This window comes from Pimephales promelas, chromosome 9, assembly GCF_988280905.1.
Source record: "Pimephales promelas chromosome 9, fPimPro1.hap1.1, whole genome shotgun sequence".
Lineage (NCBI taxonomy): Eukaryota > Metazoa > Chordata > Actinopteri > Cypriniformes > Leuciscidae > Pimephales > Pimephales promelas.
In genome coordinates, this window is record NC_142777.1 from 29545987 (window position 1) to 29573025 (window position 27039).

At 38.7% G+C, this 27039-nt stretch overlaps 1 long non-coding RNA gene across 2 annotated transcripts in view; it reads left to right on the forward strand.

Annotated features, from left to right (window-relative positions):
• The window catches only part of LOC120460600 (uncharacterized), a 45119-nt gene extending 36959 nt beyond the window's left edge, over positions 1 to 8160 (forward strand). The window contains exons 3-4 of one of the 2 annotated variants that reach the window (XR_016169712.1): positions 5663 to 5831; positions 7947 to 8160. This is a non-coding gene — a long non-coding RNA (uncharacterized LOC120460600). Of the gene's footprint in view, positions 1 to 5662; positions 5876 to 7946 lie in introns of those variants that run through there. The other variant, XR_016169711.1, reaches the window with a different exon arrangement.
• The last annotated feature ends 18879 nt before the right edge of the window (positions 8161 to 27039 follow it).

The following is a 27039-nucleotide window of genomic DNA, read 5'->3' on the forward strand; positions in this document are numbered from 1 at the left end:
CTCAAAACTCTGGATTATGATAGAGGGCTGTAAGACTTTGACCTGAGTGCAAAAATGGAGGCTCTAGACCCTTCCAGAGCTGAGATATCGAAATTCAAAATTTCGACCCGAAAAAAAAACGACAGTGTTACCCCTTTCGTTTTTTTTCATTTTTGGGCGAAAAATTAAGTTTCTCCAATCTTCTCAAAACTCTGGATTATGATAGAGGGCTGTGAGACTTTGACCTGAGTGCAAAAATGGAGGCTCTAAACCCTTCCAGAGCTGAGATATCGAAATTCTAAATTTCGACCCGAAAAAAAAACGACAGTGTTACCCCTTTCTTTTTTTTTCTTTTTTGGGGGGAAAATTAGGTTCCTCCAATCTTCTCAAAACTCTGGATTCTGATAGAGGGCTGTGAGACTTTGACCTGAGTGCAAAAATGGAGGCTCTAGACCCTTCCAGAGCTGAGATATCGAAATTCAAAATTTCGACCCGAAAAAAAAACGACAGTGTTACCCCTTTCGTTTTTTTTTTTCATTTTTGGGGGAAAAATTAAGTTTCTCCAATCTTCTCAAAACTCTGGATTCTGATAGAGGGCTGTGAGACTTTGACCTGAGTGCAAAAATGGAGGCTCTAGACCCTTCCAGAGCTGAGATATCGAAATTCAAAATTTCGACCTGAAAAAAAAACGACAGTGTTACCCCTTTCGTTTTTTTTCATTTTTGGGCGAAAAATTAAGTTTCTTCAACCTTCTCAAAACTCTGGATTATGATAGAGGGCTGTAAGACTTTGACCTGAGTGCAAAAATGGAGGCTCTAGACCCTTCCAGAGCTGAGATATCGAAATTCAAAATTTCGACCCGAAAAAAAAACGACAGTGTTACCCCTTTCGTTTTTTTTCATTTTTGGGCGAAAAATTAAGTTTCTCCAATCTTCTCAAAACTCTGGATTATGATAGAGGGCTGTGAGACTTTGACCTGAGTGCAAAAATGGAGGCTCTAAACCCTTCCAGAGCTGAGATATCGAAATTCAAAATTTCGACCCGAAAAAAAAACGACAGTGTTACCCCTTTCGTTTTTTTTTTTCATTTTTGGGGGAAAAATTAGGTTTCTCCAATCTTCTCAAAACTCTGGATTCTGATAGAGGGCTGTGAGACTTTGACCTGAGTGCAAAAATGGAGGCTCTAGACCCTTCCAGAGCTGAGATATCGAAATTCAAAATTTCGACCCGAAAAAAAAACGACAGTGTTACCCCTTTCGTTTTTTTTTTTCATTTTTGGGGGAAAAATTAAGTTTCTCCAATCTTCTCAAAACTCTGGATTCTGATAGAGGGCTGTGAGACTTTGACCTGAGTGCAAAAATGGAGGCTCTAGACCCTTCCAGAGCTGAGATATCGAAATTCAAAATTTCGACCTGAAAAAAAAACGACAGTGTTACCCCTTTCGTTTTTTTTTCATTTTTGGGCGAAAAATTAAGTTTCTTCAATCTTCTCAAAACTCTGAATTCTAATAGAGGGCTGTCAGACTTTGACCTGAGTGCAAAAATGGAGGCTCTAGACCCTTCCAGAGCTGAGATATCGAAATTCAAAATTTCGACCCGAAAAAAAAACGACAGTGTTACCCCTTTCGTTTTTTTTTCATTTTTGGGCGAAAAATTAAGTTTCTCCAATCTTCTCAAAACTCTGGATTATGATAGAGGGCTGTGAGACTTTGACCTGAGTGCAAAAATGGAGGCTCTAGACCCTTCCAGAGCTGAGATATCGAAATTCAAAATTTCGACCTGAAAAAAAAACGACAGTGTTACCCCTTTCGTTTTTTTTCATTTTTGGGCGAAAAATTAAGTTTCTTCCATCTTCTCAAAACTCTGAATTCTAATAGAGGGCTGTCAGACTTTGACCTGAGTGCAAAAATGGAGGCTCTAGACCCTTCCAGAGCTGAGATATCGAAATTCAAAATTTCGACCCGAAAAAAAAACGACAGTGTTACCCCTTTCGTTTTTTTTCATTTTTGGGCGAAAAATTAAGTTTCTCCAATCTTCTCAAAACTCTGGATTATGATAGAGGGCTGTGAGACTTTGACCTGAGTGCAAAAATGGAGGCTCTAGACACTTCCAGAGCTGAGATATCGAAATTCAAAATTTCGACCCGAAAAAAAAACGACAGTGTTACCCCTTTCGTTTTTTTTTCATTTTTGGGGGAAAAATTAAGTTTCTCCAATCTTCTCAAAACTCTGGATTCTGATAGAGGGCTGTGAGACTTTGACCTGAGTGCAAAAATGGAGGCTCTAGACCCTTCCAGAGCTGAGATATCGAAATTCAAAATTTCGACCCGAAAAAAAAACGACAGTGTTACCCCTTTCGTTTATTTTCATTTTTGGGTGAAAAATTAAGTTTCTCCAATCTTCTCAAAACTCTGGATTATGATAGAGGGCTGTGAGACTTTGACCTGAGTGCAAAAATGGAGGCTCTAAACCCTTCCAGAGCTGAGATATCGAAATTCAAAATTTCGACCCGAAAAAAAAAACGACAGTGTTACCCCTTTCGTTTTTTTTTTTCATTTTTGGGGGAAAAATTAAGTTTCTCCAATCTTCTCAAAACTCTGGATTCTGATAGAGGGCTGTGAGACTTTGACCTGAGTGCAAAAATGGAGGCTCTAGACCCTTCCAGAGCTGAGATATCGAAATTCAAAATTTCGACCTGAAAAAAAAACGACAGTGTTACCCCTTTCGTTTTTTTTCATTTTTGGGCGAAAAATTAAGTTTCTTCAACCTTCTCAAAACTCTGGATTATGATAGAGGGCTGTAAGACTTTGACCTGAGTGCAAAAATGGAGGCTCTAGACCCTTCCAGAGCTGAGATATCGAAATTCAAAATTTCGACCCGAAAAAAAAACGACAGTGTTACCCCTTTCGTTTTTTTTCATTTTTGGGCGAAAAATTAAGTTTCTCCAATCTTCTCAAAACTCTGGATTATGATAGAGGGCTGTGAGACTTTGACCTGAGTGCAAAAATGGAGGCTCTAAACCCTTCCAGAGCTGAGATATCGAAATTCAAAATTTCGACCCGAAAAAAAAACGACAGTGTTACCCCTTTCGTTTTTTTTTTTCATTTTTGGGGGAAAAATTAGGTTTCTCCAATCTTCTCAAAACTCTGGATTCTGATAGAGGGCTGTGAGACTTTGACCTGAGTGCAAAAATGGAGGCTCTAGACCCTTCCAGAGCTGAGATATCGAAATTCAAAATTTCGACCCGAAAAAAAAACGACAGTGTTACCCCTTTCGTTTTTTTTTTTCATTTTTGGGGGAAAAATTAAGTTTCTCCAATCTTCTCAAAACTCTGGATTCTGATAGAGGGCTGTGAGACTTTGACCTGAGTGCAAAAATGGAGGCTCTAGACCCTTCCAGAGCTGAGATATCGAAATTCAAAATTTCGACCTGAAAAAAAAACGACAGTGTTACCCCTTTCGTTTTTTTTTCATTTTTGGGCGAAAAATTAAGTTTCTTCAATCTTCTCAAAACTCTGAATTCTAATAGAGGGCTGTCAGACTTTGACCTGAGTGCAAAAATGGAGGCTCTAGACCCTTCCAGAGCTGAGATATCGAAATTCAAAATTTCGACCCGAAAAAAAATCGACAGTGTTACCCCTTTCGTTTTTTTTTCATTTTTGGGCGAAAAATTAAGTTTCTCCAATCTTCTCAAAACTCTGGATTATGATAGAGGGCTGTGAGACTTTGACCTGAGTGCAAAAATGGAGGCTCTAGACCCTTCCAGAGCTGAGATATCGAAATTCAAAATTTCGACCTGAAAAAAAAACGACAGTGTTACCCCTTTCGTTTTTTTTCATTTTTGGGCGAAAAATTAAGTTTCTTCCATCTTCTCAAAACTCTGAATTCTAATAGAGGGCTGTCAGACTTTGACCTGAGTGCAAAAATGGAGGCTCTAGACCCTTCCAGAGCTGAGATATCGAAATTCAAAATTTCGACCCGAAAAAAAAACGACAGTGTTACCCCTTTCGTTTTTTTTCATTTTTGGGCGAAAAATTAAGTTTCTCCAATCTTCTCAAAACTCTGGATTATGATAGAGGGCTGTGAGACTTTGACCTGAGTGCAAAAATGGAGGCTCTAGACACTTCCAGAGCTGAGATATCGAAATTCAAAATTTCGACCCGAAAAAAAAACGACAGTGTTACCCCTTTCGTTTTTTTTTCATTTTTGGGGGAAAAATTAAGTTTCTCCAATCTTCTCAAAACTCTGGATTCTGATAGAGGGCTGTGAGACTTTGACCTGAGTGCAAAAATGGAGGCTCTAGACCCTTCCAGAGCTGAGATATCGAAATTCAAAATTTCAACCCGAAAAAAAAAACTACAGTGTTACCCCTTTCATTTTTTTTTCATTGTTGGGCGAAAAATTAAGTTTCTTCAATCTTCTCAAAACTCTGAATTCTAATAGAGGGCTGTCAGACTTTGACCTGAGTGCAAAAATGGAGGCTCTAGACCCTTCCAGAGCTGAGATATCGAAATTCAAAATTTCGACCCGAAAAAAAAACGACAGTGTTACCCCTTTCGTTTTTTTTCATTTTTGGGCGAAAAATTAAGTTTCTCCAATCTTCTCAAAACTCTGGATTATGATAGAGGGCTGTGAGACTTTGACCTGAGTGCAAAAATGGAGGCTCTAGACACTTCCAGAGCTGAGATATCGAAATTCAAAATTTCGACCCGAAAAAAAAACGACAGTGTTACCCCTTTCGTTTTTTTTTAATTTTTGGGGGAAAAATTAAGTTTCTCCAATCTTCTCAAAACTCTGGATTCTGATAGAGGGCTGTGAGACTTTGACCTGAGTGCAAAAATGGAGGCTCTAGACCCTTCCAGAGCTGAGATATCGAAATTCAAAATTTCGACCCGAAAAAAAAACGACAGTGTTACCCCTTTCGTTTTTTTTCATTTTTGGGTGAAAAATTAAGTTTCTCCAATCTTCTCAAAACTCTGGATTATGATAGAGGGCTGTGAGACTTTGACCTGAGTGCAAAAATGGAGGCTCTAGACCCTTCCAGAGCTGAGATATCGAAATTCAAAATTTCGACCCGAAAAAAAAACTCTGGATTCTAATAGAGGGCTGTCAGACTTTAACCTGAGTGCAAAAATGGAGGCTCTAGACCCTTCCAGAGCTGAGATATCGAAATTCAAAATTTCGACCCGAAAAAAAAACGACAGTGTTACCCCTTTCGTTTTTTTTTTTTCATTTTTGGGCGAAAAATTAAGTTTCTCCAATCTTCTCAAAACTCTGGATTATGATAGAGGGCTGTGAGACTTTGACCTGAGTGCAAAAATGGAGGCTCTAGACCCTTCCAGAGCTGAGATATCGAAATTCAAAATTTCGACCCGAAAAAAAAACGACAGTGTTACCCCTTTCGTTTTTTTTTTCATTTTTGGGCGAAAAATTAAGTTTCTCCAATCTTCTCAAAACTCTGGATTATGATAGAGGGCTGTGAGACTTTGACCTGAGTGCAAAAATGGAGGCTCTAGACCCTTCCAGAGCTGAGATATCGAAACTCAAATATTCGACCAGAAAAAAGGTTTTAGGGAATGTATTCAAATATAAAGTAAGGTTATTTTTAATACATTCACATTGTGCTGTTAAAATGACTGCTTTTGTGTAAGGTTTGTACATTTTTGTTGGATTTGAAATGTCTGCAGACTGGTGTGAGCACTAAGGATGAGGAGCCCAGAGCTGAATCCTGGAAGTGGTCCCATGGATGAGTCCCTCCATCTCTCCAACTGCCCTTACGAGAACCTCGATGGCTCCATCTGCCCTTATTGCCTCAGATTGAGAAGCGCTTGCAGTAGCACGTGGTGTTCAGCGCCTGTAAATACATGCTTGTAGTTTGAATAAAGCTTTGTTTAATGTGTTGTTGACTTGTATATGTATTTGTTTGTGATGGTTATTTTTATTTTTTGGACATTTAATTGAAGTTTCCTTCATGATAAAAACTACTTTACTGCACTCAGCTGGGGCCCCTGAGTCCTTAGCACCAAGCGCCATCCCATAATTCCACCGCCCACGAACCCACTATTTTTATAATGGCATAATGCTACGTGGGATCTCAATATCTCAGCACTGGAAGGGTATAGAGCCTCCATTTTTGCACTCAGGTCTAAGTCTCAAAGTTTCTCCAATCTTCTCAAATCTCTGGATTCTGATAGAGGGCTGTGAGACTTTGACCTGAGTGCAAAAATGGAGGCTCTAGACCCTTCCAGGGCTGAGATATCGAAATTCAAAATTTCGACCCGAAAAAAAAACGACAGTGTTACCCCTTTCGGTTTTTTTTTCATTTTTGGGCGAAAAATTAAGTTTCTCCAATCTTCTCAAAACTCTGGATTATGATAGAGGGCTGTGAGACTTTGACCTGAGTGCAAAAATGGAGGCTCTAGACCAGCCTTTCTCAAAGTGGGTGCCGCGGCACACTGGGGTGCCCCCTGACTGTGTCAGGGGTGCCGCCAAAAAATTACGTAGGCTAAAAAAAAAATATATATATATATATATATATATATATATATATAATAATAAACATATTTGAATTTACATATTTACATTCTTCTTTTTAAACATATGAACGTACATAAATTGTAAATTCATTTTAGATAAATATATAAAATGAAGCATAAACATCCGTCTCACAAGACCGAAGCAAGACACAAACACAACTTGACGCAAGTGACGGAATCCATAGCAACGCGTTATAGCAACAACACTTCAGACTGACAGAAACGTAAAAATAAACGTGAATTTAGGCCACTTCAGTTACAGCATCATGGATCGTTTTTTGAAAAGAAAATCCCCACAAGAACCGGACAGTTTTTCTGTGAAATGGAGCCTCAGCCTACTACTTCCTCCTCCAGCTCTGAATCGGCACCAAAGGTCGCAAAGGTAACGTTAGACAAGGCTAAAATGAGAACATACAACGACAGTTAGGCTACCTAAAATTTGGCTTCATCAGTGGTACTGGGGATGCAACATGCCCTCTCCGTTTGTGTCTAACTTAAGACACCTGACCGTCTCTCATCCATCCCTGCCTAGATAGGGCGGCTGTGTGCATCGCACCAGGCTCACGTCTGGTCACCCCCACCGCCGGCTTGTGTGAGCGCGTATGCGCGCTGCATGCACGCATGTAGATCTTTCTCCCTCTCTCGTTGTGGATTATTGTTTGTGTGTGTGGGTGTATGTGTATGTGGGTGTGTGTGCATGCGCATGGCACGGATGAAAACAAGCACTATATGGTAAAACATTCTTGCTTATCTCTGGTGCATTTTTTTAACATGCATATTTTTCTTATCGCATTGTATATATATATATATATATATATATATATATTTTTTTTAAATATATATATATATATATATATATATATATATATATATATATATATATATATATATATTAATGTCTGCCCCTTTTTAATTTTATTTTAACTGCATCCTGCACTTCATTTGAGTTCTCCTGGTCTGGATTTGTTATTGGGTTCTTGTATTGGGTGGCCCACCTCTTACGGTTTTATGGCATTTGTGTCTCTGATTAGTTATTTTGTGAATTACTTTGCAAACCTGTGTTTTTAAAGTTTTTATTATTATTGTTATTACAGTTCATATTATGCTCTGTTCATTGCTGTTCTGTCTAACTAAACAAGACATTTGCATTTACATTTGGGTTATGCAGTGTTTTTAAATGATATTTTACACTGGGGTGCCTTGTGATTTTATGCACTTTTGAAAGGTGCCCTGACTGAAAAAAGTTTGAGAAAGGCTGCTCTAGACCCTTCCAGAGCTGAGATATCGAAACTCAAATATTCGACCAGAAAAAAGGTTTTAGGGAATGTATTCAAATATAAAGTAAGGTTATTTTTAATACATTCACATTGTGCTGTTAAAATGACTGCTTTTGTGTAAGGTTTGTACATTTTTGTTGGATTTGAAATGTCTGCAGACTGGTGTGAGCACTAAGGATGAGGAGCCCAGAGCTGAATCCTGGAAGTGGTCCCATGGATGAGTCCCTCCATCTCTCCAACTGCCCTTACGAGAACCTCGATGGCTCCATCTGCCCTTATTGCCTCAGATTGAGAAGCGCTTGCAGTAGCACGTGGTGTTCAGCGCCTGTAAATACATGCTTGTAGTTTGAATAAAGCTTTGTTTAATGTGTTGTTGACTTGTATATGTATTTGTTTGTGATGGTTATTTTTATTTTTTGGACATTTAATTGAAGTTTCCTTCATGATAAAAACTACTTTACTGCACTCAGCTGGGGCCCCTGAGTCCTTAGCACCAAGCGCCATCCCATAATTCCACCGCCCACGAACCCACTATTTTTATAATGGCATAATGCTACGTGGGATCTCAATATCTCAGCACTGGAAGGGTATAGAGCCTCCATTTTTGCACTCAGGTCTAAGTCTCAAAGTTTCTCCAATCTTCTCAAATCTCTGGATTCTGATAGAGGGCTGTGAGACTTTGACCTGAGTGCAAAAATGGAGGCTCTAGACCCTTCCAGAGCTGAGATATCGAAATTCAAAATTTCGACCCGAAAAAAAAACGACAGTGTTACCCCTTTCGTTTTTTTTCATTTTTGGGCGAAAAATTAAGTTTCTCCAATCTTCTCAAAACTCTGGATTATGATAGAGGGCTGTGAGACTTTGACCTGAGTGCAAAAATTGAGGCTCTAGACCCTTCCAGAGCTGAGATATCGAAATTCAAAATTTCTACCCGAAAAAAAAACGACAGTGTTACCCCTTTCGTTTTTTTTCATTTTTGGGCGAAAAATTAATTTTCTCCAATCTTCTCAAAACTCTGGATTATGATAGAGGGCTGTGAGACTTTGACCTGAGTGCAAAAATGGAGGCTCTAGACCCTTCCAGAGCTGAGATATTGAAATTCAAAATTTCGACCCGAAAAAAAAACGACAGTGTTACTACCCCTTTCGTTTTGTTTCATTTTTGGGCGAAAAATTAAGTTTCTCCAATCTTTTCAAAACTCTGGATTATGATAGAGGGCTGTGAGACTTTGACCTGAGTGCAAAAATGGAGGCTCTAGACCCTTCCAGGGCTGAGATATCGAAATTCAAAATTTCGACCCGAAAAAAAAACGACAGTGTTACCCCTTTCGTTTTTTTTCATTTTTGGGGGAAAAATTAAGTTTCTCCAATCTTCTCAAAACTCTGGATTCTGATAGAGGGCTGTGAGACTTTGACCTGAGTGCAAAAATGGAGGCTCTAGACCCTTCCAGAGCTGAGATATCGAAATTCAAAATTTCGACCCGAAAAAAAAACGACAGTGTTACCCCTTTCGTTTTTTTTCATTTTGGGGTGAAAAATTAAGTTTCTCCAATCTTTTCAAAACTCTGGATTATGATAGAGGGCTGTGAGACTTTGACCTGAGTGCAAAAATGGAGGCTCTAGACCCTTCCAGAGCTGAGATATCGAAATTCAAAATTTCGACCCGAAAAAAAAACTACAGTGTTACCCCTTTCGTTTTTTTTCATTTTTGGGCAAAAAATTAAGTTTCTTCAATCTTCTCAAAACTCTGGATTCTAATAGAGGGCTGTTAGACTTTGACCTGAGTGCAAAAATGGAGGCTCTAGACCCTTCCAGAGCTGAGATATCGAAATTCAAAATTTCGACCCGAAAAAAAAACGACAGTGTTACCCCTTTCGTTTTTTTTTCATTTTTGGGCGAAAAATTAAGTTTCTCCAATCTTCTCAAAACTCTGGATTATGATAGAGGGCTGTGAGACTTTGACCTGTGTGCAAAAATGGAGGCTCTAGACCCTTCCAGGGCTGAGATATCGAAATTCAAAATTTCGACCCGAAAAAAAACGACAGTGTTACCCCTTTCGTTTTTTTTTTTCATTTTTGGGCGAAAAATTACGTTTCTCCAATCTTCTCAAAACTCTGGATTATGATAGAGGGCTGTGAGACTTTGACCTGAGTGCAAAAATGGAGGCTCTAGACACTTCCAGAGCTGAGATATCGAAATTCAAAATTTCGACCCGAAAAAAAAAACGACAGTGTTACCCCTTTCGTTTTTTTTCATTTTTGGGGGAAAAATTAAGTTTCTCCAATCTTCTCAAAACTCTGGATTCTGATAGAGGGCTGTGAGACTTTGACCTGAGTGCAAAAATGGAGGCTCTAGACCCTTCCAGAGCTGAGATATCGAAATTCAAAATTTCGACCCGAAAAAAAAACGACAGTGTTACCCCTTTCGTTTTTTTTCATTTTGGGGTGAAAAATTAAGTTTCTCCAATCTTTTCAAAACTCTGGATTATGATAGAGGGCTGTGAGACTTTGACCTGAGTGCAAAAATGGAGGCTCTAGACCCTTCCAGAGCTGAGATATCGAAATTCAAAATTTCGACCCGAAAAAAAAACTACAGTGTTACCCCTTTCGTTTTTTTTCATTTTTGGGCAAAAAATTAAGTTTCTTCAATCTTCTCAAAACTCTGGATTCTAATAGAGGGCTGTTAGACTTTGACCTGAGTGCAAAAATGGAGGCTCTAGACCCTTCCAGAGCTGAGATATCGAAATTCAAAATTTCGACCCGAAAAAAAAACGACAGTGTTACCCCTTTCGTTTTTTTTTCATTTTTGGGCGAAAAATTAAGTTTCTCCAATCTTCTCAAAACTCTGGATTATGATAGAGGGCTGTGAGACTTTGACCTGTGTGCAAAAATGGAGGCTCTAGACCCTTCCAGGGCTGAGATATCGAAATTCAAAATTTCGACCCGAAAAAAAACGACAGTGTTACCCCTTTCGTTTTTTTTTTCATTTTTGGGCGAAAAATTACGTTTCTCCAATCTTCTCAAAACTCTGGATTATGATAGAGGGCTGTGAGACTTTGACCTGAGTGCAAAAATGGAGGCTCTAGACACTTCCAGAGCTGAGATATCGAAATTCAAAATTTCTACCCGAAAAAAAAAACGACAGTGTTACCCCTTTCGTTTTTTTTCATTTTTGGGGGAAAAATTAAGTTTCTCCAATCTTCTCAAAACTCTGGATTCTGATAGAGGGCTGTGAGACTTTGACCTGAGTGCAAAAATGGAGGCTCTAGACCCTTCCAGAGCTGAGATATCGAAATTCAAAATTTCGACCCGAAAAAAAAAACGACAGTGTTACCCCTTTCGTTTTTTTTCATTTTTGGGGGAAAAATTAAGTTTCTCCAATCTTCTCAAAACTCTGGATTCTGATAGAGGGCTGTGAGACTTTGACCTGAGTGCAAAAATGGAGGCTCTAGACCCTTCCAGGGCTGAGATATCGAAATTCAAAATTTCGACCCGAAAAAAAAACGACAGTGTTACCCCTTTCGTTTTTTTTCATTTTTGGGGGAAAAATTAAGTTTCTCCAATCTTCTCAAAACTCTGGATTCTGATAGAGGGCTGTGAGACTTTGACCTGAGTGCAAAAATGGAGGCTCTAGACCCTTCCAGAGCTGAGATATCGAAATTCAAAATTTCGACCCGAAAAAAAAACGACAGTGTTACCCCTTTCGTTTTTTTTCATTTTGGGGTGAAAAATTAAGTTTCTCCAATCTTTTCAAAACTCTGGATTATGATAGAGGGCTGTGAGACTTTGACCTGAGTGCAAAAATGGAGGCTCTAGACCCTTCCAGAGCTGAGATATCGAAATTCAAAATTTCGACCCGAAAAAAAAACTACAGTGTTACCCCTTTCGTTTTTTTTCATTTTTGGGCAAAAAATTAAGTTTCTTCAATCTTCTCAAAACTCTGGATTCTAATAGAGGGCTGTTAGACTTTGACCTGAGTGCAAAAATGGAGGCTCTAGACCCTTCCAGAGCTGAGATATCGAAATTCAAAATTTCGACCCGAAAAAAAAACGACAGTGTTACCCCTTTCGTTTTTTTTTCATTTTTGGGCGAAAAATTAAGTTTCTCCAATCTTCTCAAAACTCTGGATTATGATAGAGGGCTGTGAGACTTTGACCTGTGTGCAAAAATGGAGGCTCTAGACCCTTCCAGGGCTGAGATATCGAAATTCAAAATTTCGACCCGAAAAAAAACGACAGTGTTACCCCTTTCGTTTTTTTTTTTCATTTTTGGGCGAAAAATTACGTTTCTCCAATCTTCTCAAAACTCTGGATTATGATAGAGGGCTGTGAGACTTTGACCTGAGTGCAAAAATGGAGGCTCTAGACACTTCCAGAGCTGAGATATCGAAATTCAAAATTTCGACCCGAAAAAAAAAACGACAGTGTTACCCCTTTCGTTTTTTTTTCATTTTTGGGGGAAAAATTAAGTTTCTCCAATCTTCTCAAAACTCTGGATTCTGATAGAGGGCTGTGAGACTTTGACCTGAGTGCAAAAATGGAGGCTCTAGACCCTTCCAGAGCTGAGATATCGAAATTCAAAATTTCGACCCGAAAAAAAAACGACAGTGTTACCCCTTTCGTTTTTTTTCATTTTGGGGTGAAAAATTAAGTTTCTCCAATCTTTTCAAAACTCTGGATTATGATAGAGGGCTGTGAGACTTTGACCTGAGTGCAAAAATGGAGGCTCTAGACCCTTCCAGAGCTGAGATATCGAAATTCAAAATTTCGACCCGAAAAAAAAACTACAGTGTTACCCCTTTCGTTTTTTTTCATTTTTGGGCAAAAAATTAAGTTTCTTCAATCTTCTCAAAACTCTGGATTCTAATAGAGGGCTGTTAGACTTTGACCTGAGTGCAAAAATGGAGGCTCTAGACCCTTCCAGAGCTGAGATATCGAAATTCAAAATTTCGACCCGAAAAAAAAACGACAGTGTTACCCCTTTCGTTTTTTTTTCATTTTTGGGCGAAAAATTAAGTTTCTCCAATCTTCTCAAAACTCTGGATTATGATAGAGGGCTGTGAGACTTTGACCTGTGTGCAAAAATGGAGGCTCTAGACCCTTCCAGGGCTGAGATATCGAAATTCAAAATTTCGACCCGAAAAAAAACGACAGTGTTACCCCTTTCGTTTTTTTTTTCATTTTTGGGCGAAAAATTACGTTTCTCCAATCTTCTCAAAACTCTGGATTATGATAGAGGGCTGTGAGACTTTGACCTGAGTGCAAAAATGGAGGCTCTAAACCCTTCCAGAGCTGAGATATCGAAATTCAAAATTTCGACCCGAAAAAAAAAACGACAGTGTTACCCCTTTCGTTTTTTTTTTTCATTTTTGGGGGAAAAATTAAGTTTCTCCAATCTTCTCAAAACTCTGGATTCTGATAGAGGGCTGTGAGACTTTGACCTGAGTGCAAAAATGGAGGCTCTAGACCCTTCCAGAGCTGAGATATCGAAATTCAAAATTTCGACCTGAAAAAAAAACGACAGTGTTACCCCTTTCGTTTTTTTTCATTTTTGGGCGAAAAATTAAGTTTCTTCAACCTTCTCAAAACTCTGGATTATGATAGAGGGCTGTAAGACTTTGACCTGAGTGCAAAAATGGAGGCTCTAGACCCTTCCAGAGCTGAGATATCGAAATTCAAAATTTCGACCCGAAAAAAAAACGACAGTGTTACCCCTTTCGTTTTTTTTCATTTTTGGGCGAAAAATTAAGTTTCTCCAATCTTCTCAAAACTCTGGATTATGATAGAGGGCTGTGAGACTTTGACCTGAGTGCAAAAATGGAGGCTCTAAACCCTTCCAGAGCTGAGATATCGAAATTCAAAATTTCGACCCGAAAAAAAAACGACAGTGTTACCCCTTTCGTTTTTTTTTTTCATTTTTGGGGGAAAAATTAGGTTTCTCCAATCTTCTCAAAACTCTGGATTCTGATAGAGGGCTGTGAGACTTTGACCTGAGTGCAAAAATGGAGGCTCTAGACCCTTCCAGAGCTGAGATATCGAAATTCAAAATTTCGACCCGAAAAAAAAACGACAGTGTTACCCCTTTCGTTTTTTTTTTTCATTTTTGGGGGAAAAATTAAGTTTCTCCAATCTTCTCAAAACTCTGGATTCTGATAGAGGGCTGTGAGACTTTGACCTGAGTGCAAAAATGGAGGCTCTAGACCCTTCCAGAGCTGAGATATCGAAATTCAAAATTTCGACCTGAAAAAAAAACGACAGTGTTACCCCTTTCGTTTTTTTTTCATTTTTGGGCGAAAAATTAAGTTTCTTCAATCTTCTCAAAACTCTGAATTCTAATAGAGGGCTGTCAGACTTTGACCTGAGTGCAAAAATGGAGGCTCTAGACCCTTCCAGAGCTGAGATATCGAAATTCAAAATTTCGACCCGAAAAAAAATCGACAGTGTTACCCCTTTCGTTTTTTTTTCATTTTTGGGCGAAAAATTAAGTTTCTCCAATCTTCTCAAAACTCTGGATTATGATAGAGGGCTGTGAGACTTTGACCTGAGTGCAAAAATGGAGGCTCTAGACCCTTCCAGAGCTGAGATATCGAAATTCAAAATTTCGACCTGAAAAAAAAACGACAGTGTTACCCCTTTCGTTTTTTTTCATTTTTGGGCGAAAAATTAAGTTTCTTCCATCTTCTCAAAACTCTGAATTCTAATAGAGGGCTGTCAGACTTTGACCTGAGTGCAAAAATGGAGGCTCTAGACCCTTCCAGAGCTGAGATATCGAAATTCAAAATTTCGACCCGAAAAAAAAACGACAGTGTTACCCCTTTCGTTTTTTTTTTCATTTTTGGGCGAAAAATTAAGTTTCTCCAATCTTCTCAAAACTCTGGATTATGATAGAGGGCTGTGAGACTTTGACCTGAGTGCAAAAATGGAGGCTCTAGACACTTCCAGAGCTGAGATATCGAAATTCAAAATTTCGACCCGAAAAAAAAACGACAGTGTTACCCCTTTCGTTTTTTTTTCATTTTTGGGGGAAAAATTAAGTTTCTCCAATCTTCTCAAAACTCTGGATTCTGATAGAGGGCTGTGAGACTTTGACCTGAGTGCAAAAATGGAGGCTCTAGACCCTTCCAGAGCTGAGATATCGAAATTCAAAATTTCGACCCGAAAAAAAAACGACAGTGTTACCCCTTTCGTTTTTTTTCATTTTTGGGTGAAAAATTAAGTTTCTCCAATCTTCTCAAAACTCTGGATTATGATAGAGGGCTGTGAGACTTTGACCTGAGTGCAAAAATGGAGGCTCTAGACCCTTCCAGAGCTGAGATATCGAAATTCAAAATTTCGACCCGAAAAAAAAAACGACAGTGTTACCCCTTTCGTTTTTTTTTTTCATTTTTGGGCGAAAAATTAAGTTTCTTCAATCCTCTCAAAACTCTGGATTCTAATAGAGGGCTGTCAGACTTTGACCTGAGTGCAAAAATGGAGGCTCTAGACCCTTCCAGAGCTGAGATATCGAAATTCAAAATTTCGACCCGAAAAAAAAAACGACAGTGTTACCCCTTTCGTTTTTTTTCATTTTTGGGCGAAAAATTAAGTTTCTCCAATCTTCTCAAAACTCTGTATTATGATAGAGGGCTGTGAGACTTTGACCTGTGTGCAAAAATGGAGGCTCTAGACCCTTCCAGGGCTGAGATATCGAAATTCAAAATTTCGACCCGAAAAAAAACGACAGTGTTACCCCTTTCGTTTTTTTTTTCATTTTTGGGCGAAAAATTACGTTTCTCCAATCTTCTCAAAACTCTGGATTATGATAGAGGGCTGTGAGACTTTGACCTGAGTGCAAAAATGGAGGCTCTAGACACTTCCAGAGCTGAGATATCGAAATTCAAAATTTCTACCCGAAAAAAAAAACGACAGTGTTACCCCTTTCGTTTTTTTTCATTTTTGGGGGAAAAATTAAGTTTCTCCAATCTTCTCAAAACTCTGGATTCTGATAGAGGGCTGTGAGACTTTGACCTGAGTGCAAAAATGGAGGCTCTAGACCCTTCCAGAGCTGAGATATCGAAATTCAAAATTTCGACCCGAAAAAAAAAACGACAGTGTTACCCCTTTCGTTTTTTTTCATTTTTGGGGGAAAAATTAAGTTTCTCCAATCTTCTCAAAACTCTGGATTCTGATAGAGGGCTGTGAGACTTTGACCTGAGTGCAAAAATGGAGGCTCTAGACCCTTCCAGGGCTGAGATATCGAAATTCAAAATTTCGACCCGAAAAAAAAACGACAGTGTTACCCCTTTCGTTTTTTTTCATTTTTGGGGGAAAAATTAAGTTTCTCCAATCTTCTCAAAACTCTGGATTCTGATAGAGGGCTGTGAGACTTTGACCTGAGTGCAAAAATGGAGGCTCTAGACCCTTCCAGAGCTGAGATATCGAAATTCAAAATTTCGACCCGAAAAAAAAACGACAGTGTTACCCCTTTCGTTTTTTTTCATTTTGGGGTGAAAAATTAAGTTTCTCCAATCTTTTCAAAACTCTGGATTATGATAGAGGGCTGTGAGACTTTGACCTGAGTGCAAAAATGGAGGCTCTAGACCCTTCCAGAGCTGAGATATCGAAATTCAAAATTTCGACCCGAAAAAAAAACTACAGTGTTACCCCTTTCGTTTTTTTTCATTTTTGGGCAAAAAATTAAGTTTCTTCAATCTTCTCAAAACTCTGGATTCTAATAGAGGGCTGTTAGACTTTGACCTGAGTGCAAAAATGGAGGCTCTAGACCCTTCCAGAGCTGAGATATCGAAATTCAAAATTTCGACCCGAAAAAAAAACGACAGTGTTACCCCTTTCGTTTTTTTTTCATTTTTGGGCGAAAAATTAAGTTTCTCCAATCTTCTCAAAACTCTGGATTATGATAGAGGGCTGTGAGACTTTGACCTGTGTGCAAAAATGGAGGCTCTAGACCCTTCCAGGGCTGAGATATCGAAATTCAAAATTTCGACCCGAAAAAAAACGACAGTGTTACCCCTTTCGTTTTTTTTTTTCATTTTTGGGCGAAAAATTACGTTTCTCCAATCTTCTCAAAACTCTGGATTATGATAGAGGGCTGTGAGACTTTGACCTGAGTGCAAAAATGGAGGCTCTAGACACTTCCAGAGCTGAGATATCGAAATTCAAAATTTCGACCCGAAAAAAAAAACGACAGTGTTACCCCTTTCGTTTTTTTTCATTTTTGGGGGAAAAATTAAGTTTCTCCAATCTTCTCAAAACTCTGGATTCTGATAGAGGGCTGTGAGACTTTGACCTGAGTGCAAAAATGGAGGCTCTAGACCCTTCCAGAGCTGAGATATCGAAATTCAAAATTTCGACCCGAAAAAAAAACGACAGTGTTACCCCTTTCGTTTTTTTTCATTTTGGGGTGAAAAATTAAGTTTCTCCAATCTTTTCAAAACTCTGGATTATGATAGAGGGCTGTGAGACTTTGACCTGAGTGCAAAAATGGAGGCTCTAGACCCTTCCAGAGCTGAGATATCGAAATTCAAAATTTCGACCCGAAAAAAAAACTACAGTGTTACCCCTTTCGTTTTTTTTCATTTTTGGGCAAAAAATTAAGTTTCTTCAATCTTCTCAAAACTCTGGATTCTAATAGAGGGCTGTTAGACTTTGACCTGAGTGCAAAAATGGAGGCTCTAGACCCTTCCAGAGCTGAGATATCGAAATTCAAAATTTCGACCCGAAAAAAAAACGACAGTGTTACCCCTTTCGTTTTTTTTTCATTTTTGGGCGAAAAATTAAGTTTCTCCAATCTTCTCAAAACTCTGGATTATGATAGAGGGCTGTGAGACTTTGACCTGTGTGCAAAAATGGAGGCTCTAGACCCTTCCAGGGCTGAGATATCGAAATTCAAAATTTCGACCCGAAAAAAAACGACAGTGTTACCCCTTTCGTTTTTTTTTTCATTTTTGGGCGAAAAATTACGTTTCTCCAATCTTCTCAAAACTCTGGATTATGATAGAGGGCTGTGAGACTTTGACCTGAGTGCAAAAATGGAGGCTCTAAACCCTTCCAGAGCTGAGATATCGAAATTCAAAATTTCGACCCGAAAAAAAAAACGACAGTGTTACCCCTTTCGTTTTTTTTTTTCATTTTTGGGGGAAAAATTAAGTTTCTCCAATCTTCTCAAAACTCTGGATTCTGATAGAGGGCTGTGAGACTTTGACCTGAGTGCAAAAATGGAGGCTCTAGACCCTTCCAGAGCTGAGATATCGAAATTCAAAATTTCGACCTGAAAAAAAAACGACAGTGTTACCCCTTTCGTTTTTTTTCATTTTTGGGCGAAAAATTAAGTTTCTTCAACCTTCTCAAAACTCTGGATTATGATAGAGGGCTGTAAGACTTTGACCTGAGTGCAAAAATGGAGGCTCTAGACCCTTCCAGAGCTGAGATATCGAAATTCAAAATTTCGACCCGAAAAAAAAACGACAGTGTTACCCCTTTCGTTTTTTTTCATTTTTGGGCGAAAAATTAAGTTTCTCCAATCTTCTCAAAACTCTGGATTATGATAGAGGGCTGTGAGACTTTGACCTGAGTGCAAAAATGGAGGCTCTAAACCCTTCCAGAGCTGAGATATCGAAATTCAAAATTTCGACCCGAAAAAAAAACGACAGTGTTACCCCTTTCGTTTTTTTTTTTCATTTTTGGGGGAAAAATTAGGTTTCTCCAATCTTCTCAAAACTCTGGATTCTGATAGAGGGCTGTGAGACTTTGACCTGAGTGCAAAAATGGAGGCTCTAGACCCTTCCAGAGCTGAGATATCGAAATTCAAAATTTCGACCCGAAAAAAAAACGACAGTGTTACCCCTTTCGTTTTTTTTTTTCATTTTTGGGGGAAAAATTAAGTTTCTCCAATCTTCTCAAAACTCTGGATTCTGATAGAGGGCTGTGAGACTTTGACCTGAGTGCAAAAATGGAGGCTCTAGACCCTTCCAGAGCTGAGATATCGAAATTCAAAATTTCGACCTGAAAAAAAAAACGACAGTGTTACCCCTTTCGTTTTTTTTTCATTTTTGGGCGAAAAATTAAGTTTCTTCAATCTTCTCAAAACTCTGAATTCTAATAGAGGGCTGTCAGACTTTGACCTGAGTGCAAAAATGGAGGCTCTAGACCCTTCCAGAGCTGAGATATCGAAATTCAAAATTTCGACCCGAAAAAAAATCGACAGTGTTACCCCTTTCGTTTTTTTTTCATTTTTGGGCGAAAAATTAAGTTTCTCCAATCTTCTCAAAACTCTGGATTATGATAGAGGGCTGTGAGACTTTGACCTGAGTGCAAAAATGGAGGCTCTAGACCCTTCCAGAGCTGAGATATCGAAATTCAAAATTTCGACCTGAAAAAAAAACGACAGTGTTACCCCTTTCGTTTTTTTTCATTTTTGGGCGAAAAATTAAGTTTCTTCCATCTTCTCAAAACTCTGAATTCTAATAGAGGGCTGTCAGACTTTGACCTGAGTGCAAAAATGGAGGCTCTAGACCCTTCCAGAGCTGAGATATCGAAATTCAAAATTTCGACCCGAAAAAAAAACGACAGTGTTACCCCTTTCGTTTTTTTTCATTTTTGGGCGAAAAATTAAGTTTCTCCAATCTTCTCAAAACTCTGGATTATGATAGAGGGCTGTGAGACTTTGACCTGAGTGCAAAAATGGAGGCTCTAGACCCTTCCAGAGCTGAGATATCGAAATTCAAAATTTCGACCCGAAAAAAAAACGACAGTGTTACCCCTTTCGTTTTTTTTCATTTTGGGGTGAAAAATTAAGTTTCTCCAATCTTTTCAAAACTCTGGATTATGATAGAGGGCTGTGAGACTTTGACCTGAGTGCAAAAATGGAGGCTCTAGACCCTTCCAGAGCTGAGATATCGAAATTCAAAATTTCGACCCGAAAAAAAAACTACAGTGTTACCCCTTTCGTTTTTTTTCATTTTTGGGCAAAAAATTAAGTTTCTTCAATCTTCTCAAAACTCTGGATTCTAATAGAGGGCTGTTAGACTTTGACCTGAGTGCAAAAATGGAGGCTCTAGACCCTTCCAGAGCTGAGATATCGAAATTCAAAATTTCGACCCGAAAAAAAAACGACAGTGTTACCCCTTTCGTTTTTTTTTCATTTTTGGGCGAAAAATTAAGTTTCTCCAATCTTCTCAAAACTCTGGATTATGATAGAGGGCTGTGAGACTTTGACCTGTGTGCAAAAATGGAGGCTCTAGACCCTTCCAGGGCTGAGATATCGAAATTCAAAATTTCGACCCGAAAAAAAACGACAGTGTTACCCCTTTCGTTTTTTTTTTTCATTTTTGGGCGAAAAATTACGTTTCTCCAATCTTCTCAAAACTCTGGATTATGATAGAGGGCTGTGAGACTTTGACCTGAGTGCAAAAATGGAGGCTCTAGACACTTCCAGAGCTGAGATATCGAAATTCAAAATTTCGACCCGAAAAAAAAAACGACAGTGTTACCCCTTTCGTTTTTTTTCATTTTTGGGGGAAAAATTAAGTTTCTCCAATCTTCTCAAAACTCTGGATTCTGATAGAGGGCTGTGAGACTTTGACCTGAGTGCAAAAATGGAGGCTCTAGACCCTTCCAGAGCTGAGATATCGAAATTCAAAATTTCGACCCGAAAAAAAAACGACAGTGTTACCCCTTTCGTTTTTTTTCATTTTGGGGTGAAAAATTAAGTTTCTCCAATCTTTTCAAAACTCTGGATTATGATAGAGGGCTGTGAGACTTTGACCTGAGTGCAAAAATGGAGGCTCTAGACCCTTCCAGAGCTGAGATATCGAAATTCAAAATTTCGACCCGAAAAAAAAACTACAGTGTTACCCCTTTCGTTTTTTTTCATTTTTGGGCAAAAAATTAAGTTTCTTCAATCTTCTCAAAACTCTGGATTCTAATAGAGGGCTGTTAGACTTTGACCTGAGTGCAAAAATGGAGGCTCTAGACCCTTCCAGAGCTGAGATATCGAAATTCAAAATTTCGACCCGAAAAAAAAACGACAGTGTTACCCCTTTCGTTTTTTTTTCATTTTTGGGCGAAAAATTAAGTTTCTCCAATCTTCTCAAAACTCTGGATTATGATAGAGGGCTGTGAGACTTTGACCTGTGTGCAAAAATGGAGGCTCTAGACCCTTCCAGGGCTGAGATATCGAAATTCAAAATTTCGACCCGAAAAAAAACGACAGTGTTACCCCTTTCGTTTTTTTTTTCATTTTTGGGCGAAAAATTACGTTTCTCCAATCTTCTCAAAACTCTGGATTATGATAGAGGGCTGTGAGACTTTGACCTGAGTGCAAAAATGGAGGCTCTAAACCCTTCCAGAGCTGAGATATCGAAATTCAAAATTTCGACCCGAAAAAAAAAACGACAGTGTTACCCCTTTCGTTTTTTTTTTTCATTTTTGGGGGAAAAATTAAGTTTCTCCAATCTTCTCAAAACTCTGGATTCTGATAGAGGGCTGTGAGACTTTGACCTGAGTGCAAAAATGGAGGCTCTAGACCCTTCCAGAGCTGAGATATCGAAATTCAAAATTTCGACCTGAAAAAAAAACGACAGTGTTACCCCTTTCGTTTTTTTTCATTTTTGGGCGAAAAATTAAGTTTCTTCAACCTTCTCAAAACTCTGGATTATGATAGAGGGCTGTAAGACTTTGACCTGAGTGCAAAAATGGAGGCTCTAGACCCTTCCAGAGCTGAGATATCGAAATTCAAAATTTCGACCCGAAAAAAAAACGACAGTGTTACCCCTTTCGTTTTTTTTCATTTTTGGGCGAAAAATTAAGTTTCTCCAATCTTCTCAAAACTCTGGATTATGATAGAGGGCTGTGAGACTTTGACCTGAGTGCAAAAATGGAGGCTCTAAACCCTTCCAGAGCTGAGATATCGAAATTCAAAATTTCGACCCGAAAAAAAAACGACAGTGTTACCCCTTTCGTTTTTTTTTTTCATTTTTGGGGGAAAAATTAGGTTTCTCCAATCTTCTCAAAACTCTGGATTCTGATAGAGGGCTGTGAGACTTTGACCTGAGTGCAAAAATGGAGGCTCTAGACCCTTCCAGAGCTGAGATATCGAAATTCAAAATTTCGACCCGAAAAAAAAACGACAGTGTTACCCCTTTCGTTTTTTTTTTTCATTTTTGGGGGAAAAATTAAGTTTCTCCAATCTTCTCAAAACTCTGGATTCTGATAGAGGGCTGTGAGACTTTGACCTGAGTGCAAAAATGGAGGCTCTAGACCCTTCCAGAGCTGAGATATCGAAATTCAAAATTTCGACCTGAAAAAAAAACGACAGTGTTACCCCTTTCGTTTTTTTTTCATTTTTGGGCGAAAAATTAAGTTTCTTCAATCTTCTCAAAACTCTGAATTCTAATAGAGGGCTGTCAGACTTTGACCTGAGTGCAAAAATGGAGGCTCTAGACCCTTCCAGAGCTGAGATATCGAAATTCAAAATTTCGACCCGAAAAAAAATCGACAGTGTTACCCCTTTCGTTTTTTTTTCATTTTTGGGCGAAAAATTAAGTTTCTCCAATCTTCTCAAAACTCTGGATTCTGATAGAGGGCTGTGAGACTTTGACCTGAGTGCAAAAATGGAGGCTCTAGACCCTTCCAGGGCTGAGATATCGAAATTCAAAATTTCGACCCGAAAAAAAAACGACAGTGTTACCCCTTTCGTTTTTTTTCATTTTTGGGGGAAAAATTAAGTTTCTCCAATCTTCTCAAAACTCTGGATTCTGATAGAGGGCTGTGAGACTTTGACCTGAGTGCAAAAATGGAGGCTCTAGGCCCTTCCAGAGCTGAGATATCGAAATTCAAAATTTCGACCCGAAAAAAAAACGACAGTGTTACCCCTTTCGTTTTTTTTTCATTTTGGGGTGAAAATTTAAGTTTCTCCAATCTTTTCAAAACTCTGGATTATGATAGAGGGCTGTGAGACTTTGACCTGAGTGCAAAAATGGAGGCTCTAGACCCTTCCAGAGCTGAGATATCGAAATTCAAAATTTCGACCCGAAAAAAAAACTACAGTGTTACCCCTTTCTTTTTTTTTCTTTTTTGGGCAAAAAATTAAGTTTCTTCAATCTTCTCAAAACTCTGGATTCTAATAGAGGGCTGTCAGACTTTGACTTGAGTGCAAAAATGGAGGCTCTAGACCCTTCCAGAGCTGAGATATCGAAATTCAAAATTTCGACCCGAAAAAAAAACGACAGTGTTACCCCTTTCGTTTTTTTTCATTTTTGGGCGAAAAATTAAGTTTCTCCAATCTTCTCAAAACTCTGGATTATGATAGAGGGCTGTGAGACTTTGACCTGAGTGCAAAAATGGAGGCTCTAGACCCTTCCAGAGCTGAGATATCGAAATTCAAAATTTCGACCCGAAAAAAAAAACGACAGTGTTACCCCTTTCGTTTTTTTTTTCATTTTTGGGCGAAAAATTAAGTTTCTCCAATCTTCTCAAAACTCTGGATTATGATAGAGGGCTGTGAGACTTTGACCTGAGTGCAAAAATGGAGGCTCTAGACCCTTCCAGAGCTGAGATTTTGAAATTCAAAATTTCGACCCGAAAAAAAAACGACAGCGTTACCCCTTTCGTTTTTTTTTTCATTTTTGGGCGAAAAATTAAGTTTCTCCAATCTTCTCAAAACTCTGGGTTATGATAGAGGGCTGTGAGACTTTGACCTGAGTGCAAAAATGGAGGCTCTAGACCCTTCCAGAGCTGAGATATCGAAATTCAAAATTTCGACCCGAAAAAAAAACGACAGTGTTACCCCTTTCGTTTTTTTTCATTTTTGGGGGAAAAATTAAGTTTCTCCAATCTTCTCAAAACTCTGGATTATGATAGAGGGCTGTAAGACTTTGACCTGAGTGCAAAAATGGAGGCTCTAGACCCTTCCAGAGCTGAGATATCGAAATTCAAAATTTCGACCCGAAAAAAAAACGACAGTGTTACCCCTTTCGTTTTTTTTCATTTTTGGGCGAAAAATTAAGTTTCTCCAATCTTCTCAAAACTCTGGATTATGATAGAGGGCTGTGAGACTTTGACCTGAGTGCAAAAATGGAGGCTCTAAACCCTTCCAGAGCTGAGATATCGAAATTCAAAATTTCGACCCGAAAAAAAAACGACAGTGTTACCCCTTTCGTTTTTTTTCATTTTTGGGGGAAAAATTAGGTTTCTCCAATCTTCTCAAAACTCTGGATTCTGATAGAGGGCTGTGAGACTTTGACCTGAGTGCAAAAATGGAGGCTCTAGACCCTTCCAGAGCTGAGATATCGAAATTCAAAATTTCGACCCGAAAAAAAAACGACAGTGTTACCCCTTTCGTTTTTTTTTTTCATTTTTGGGGGAAAAATTAAGTTTCTCCAATCTTCTCAAAACTCTGGATTCTGATAGAGGGCTGTGAGACTTTGACCTGAGTGCAAAAATGGAGGCTCTAGACCCTTCCAGAGCTGAGATATCGAAATTCAAAATTTCGACCTGAAAAAAAAACGACAGTGTTACCCCTTTCGTTTTTTTTCATTTTTGGGCGAAAAATTAAGTTTCTTCAATCTTCTCAAAACTCTGGATTCTAATAGAGGGCTGTCAGACTTTGACCTGAGTGCAAAAATGGAGGCTCTAGACCCTTCCAGAGCTGAGATATCGAAATTCAAAATTTCGACCCGAAAAAAAAACGACAGTGTTACCCCTTTCGTTTTTTTTCATTTTTTGGGGAAAAATTAAGTTTCTCCAATCTTCTCAAAACTCTGGATTCTGATAGAGGGCTGTGAGACTTTGACCTGAGTGCAAAAATGGAGGCTCTAGACCCTTCCAGAGCTGAGATATCGAAATTCTAAATTTCGACCCGAAAAAAAAACGACAGTGTTACCCCTTTCGTTTTTTTTTTTCATTTTTGGGCGAAAAATTAAGTTTCTCCAATCTTCTCAAAACTCTGGATTATGATAGAGGGCTGTAAGACTTTGACCTGAGTGCAAAAATGGAGGCTCTAGACCCTTCCAGAGCTGAGATATCGAAATTCAAAATTTCGACCCGAAAAAAAAACGACAGTGTTACCCCTTTCGTTTTTTTTCATTTTTGGGCGAAAAATTAAGTTTCTCCAATCTTCTCAAAACTCTGGATTATGATAGAGGGCTGTGAGACTTTGACCTGAGTGCAAAAATGGAGGCTCTAAACCCTTCCAGAGCTGAGATATCGAAATTCAAAATTTCGACCCGAAAAAAAAACGACAGTGTTACCCCTTTCGTTTTTTTTTCATTTTTGGGGGAAAAATTAGGTTTCTCCAATCTTCTCAAAACTCTGGATTCTGATAGAGGGCTGTGAGACTTTGACCTGAGTGCAAAAATGGAGGCTCTAGACCCTTCCAGAGCTGAGATATCGAAATTCAAAATTTCGACCCGAAAAAAAAACGACAGTGTTACCCCTTTCGTTTTTTTTTTTTTCATTTTTGGGGGAAAAATTAGGTTTCTCCAATCTTCTCAAAACTCTGGATTCTGATAGAGGGCTGTGAGACTTTGACCTGAGTGCAAAAATGGAGGCTCTAGACCCTTCCAGAGCTGAGATATCGAAATTCAAAATTTCGACCTGAAAAAAAAACGACAGTGTTACCCCTTTCATTTTTTTTCATTTTTGGGCGAAAAATTAAGTTTCTTCAATCTTCTCAAAACTCTGGATTCTAATAGAGGGCTGTCAGACTTTGACCTGAGTGCAAAAATGGAGGCTCTAGACCCTTCCAGAGCTGAGATATCGAAATTCAAAATTTCGACCCGAAAAAAAAACGACAGTGTTACCCCTTTCGTTTTTTTTCATTTTTGGGCGAAAAATTAAGTTTCTTCCATCTTCTCAAAACTCTGAATTCTAATAGAGGGCTGTCAGACTTTGACCTGAGTGCAAAAATGGAGGCTCTAGACCCTTCCAGAGCTGAGATATCGAAATTCAAAATTTCGACCCGAAAAAAAAACGACAGTGTTACCCCTTTCGTTTTTTTTTTCATTTTTGGGCGAAAAATTAAGTTTCTCCAATCTTCTCAAAACTCTGGATTATGATAGAGGGCTGTGAGACTTTGACCTGAGTGCAAAAATGGAGGCTCTAGACACTTCCAGAGCTGAGATATCGAAATTCAAAATTTCGACCCGAAAAAAAAACGACAGTGTTACCCCTTTCGTTTTTTTTTCATTTTTGGGGGAAAAATTAAGTTTCTCCAATCTTCTCAAAACTCTGGATTCTGATAGAGGGCTGTGAGACTTTGACCTGAGTGCAAAAATGGAGGCTCTAGACCCTTCCAGAGCTGAGATATCGAAATTCAAAATTTCGACCCGAAAAAAAAACGACAGTGTTACCCCTTTCGTTTTTTTTCATTTTTGGGTGAAAAATTAAGTTTCTCCAATCTTCTCAAAACTCTGGATTATGATAGAGGGCTGTGAGACTTTGACCTGAGTGCAAAAATGGAGGCTCTAGACCCTTCCAGAGCTGAGATATCGAAATTCAAAATTTCGACCCGAAAAAAAAAACGACAGTGTTACCCCTTTCGTTTTTTTTTTCATTTTTGGGCGAAAAATTAAGTTTCTTCAATCCTCTCAAAACTCTGGATTCTAATAGAGGGCTGTCAGACTTTGACCTGAGTGCAAAAATGGAGGCTCTAGACCCTTCCAGAGCTGAGATATCGAAATTCAAAATTTCGACCCGAAAAAAAAAACGACAGTGTTACCCCTTTCGTTTTTTTTTCATTTTTGGGCGAAAAATTAAGTTTCTCCAATCTTCTCAAAACTCTGGATTATGATAGAGGGCTGTGAGACTTTGACCTCAGTGCAAAAATGGAGGCTCTAGACCCTTCCAGAGCTGAGATATCGAAATTCAAAATTTCGACCCGAAAAAAAAAACGACAGTGTTACCCCTTTCGTTTTTTTTTTTCATTTTTGGGCGAAAAATTAAGTTTCTCCAATCTTCTCAAAACTCTGGATTATGATAGAGGGCTGTGAGACTTTGACCTGAGTGCAAAAATGGAGGCTCTAGACCCTTCCAGAGCTGAGATATCGAAATTCAAAATTTCGACCCGAAAAAAAAACGACAGTGTTACCCCTTTCGTTTTTTTTTTCATTTTTGGGCGAAAAATTAAGTTTCTCCAATCTTCTCAAAACTCTGGATTATGATAGAGGGCTGTGAGACTTTGACCTGAGTGCAAAAATGGAGGCTCTAGACCCTTCCAGAGCTGAGATATCGAAACTCAAATATTCGACCAGAAAAAAG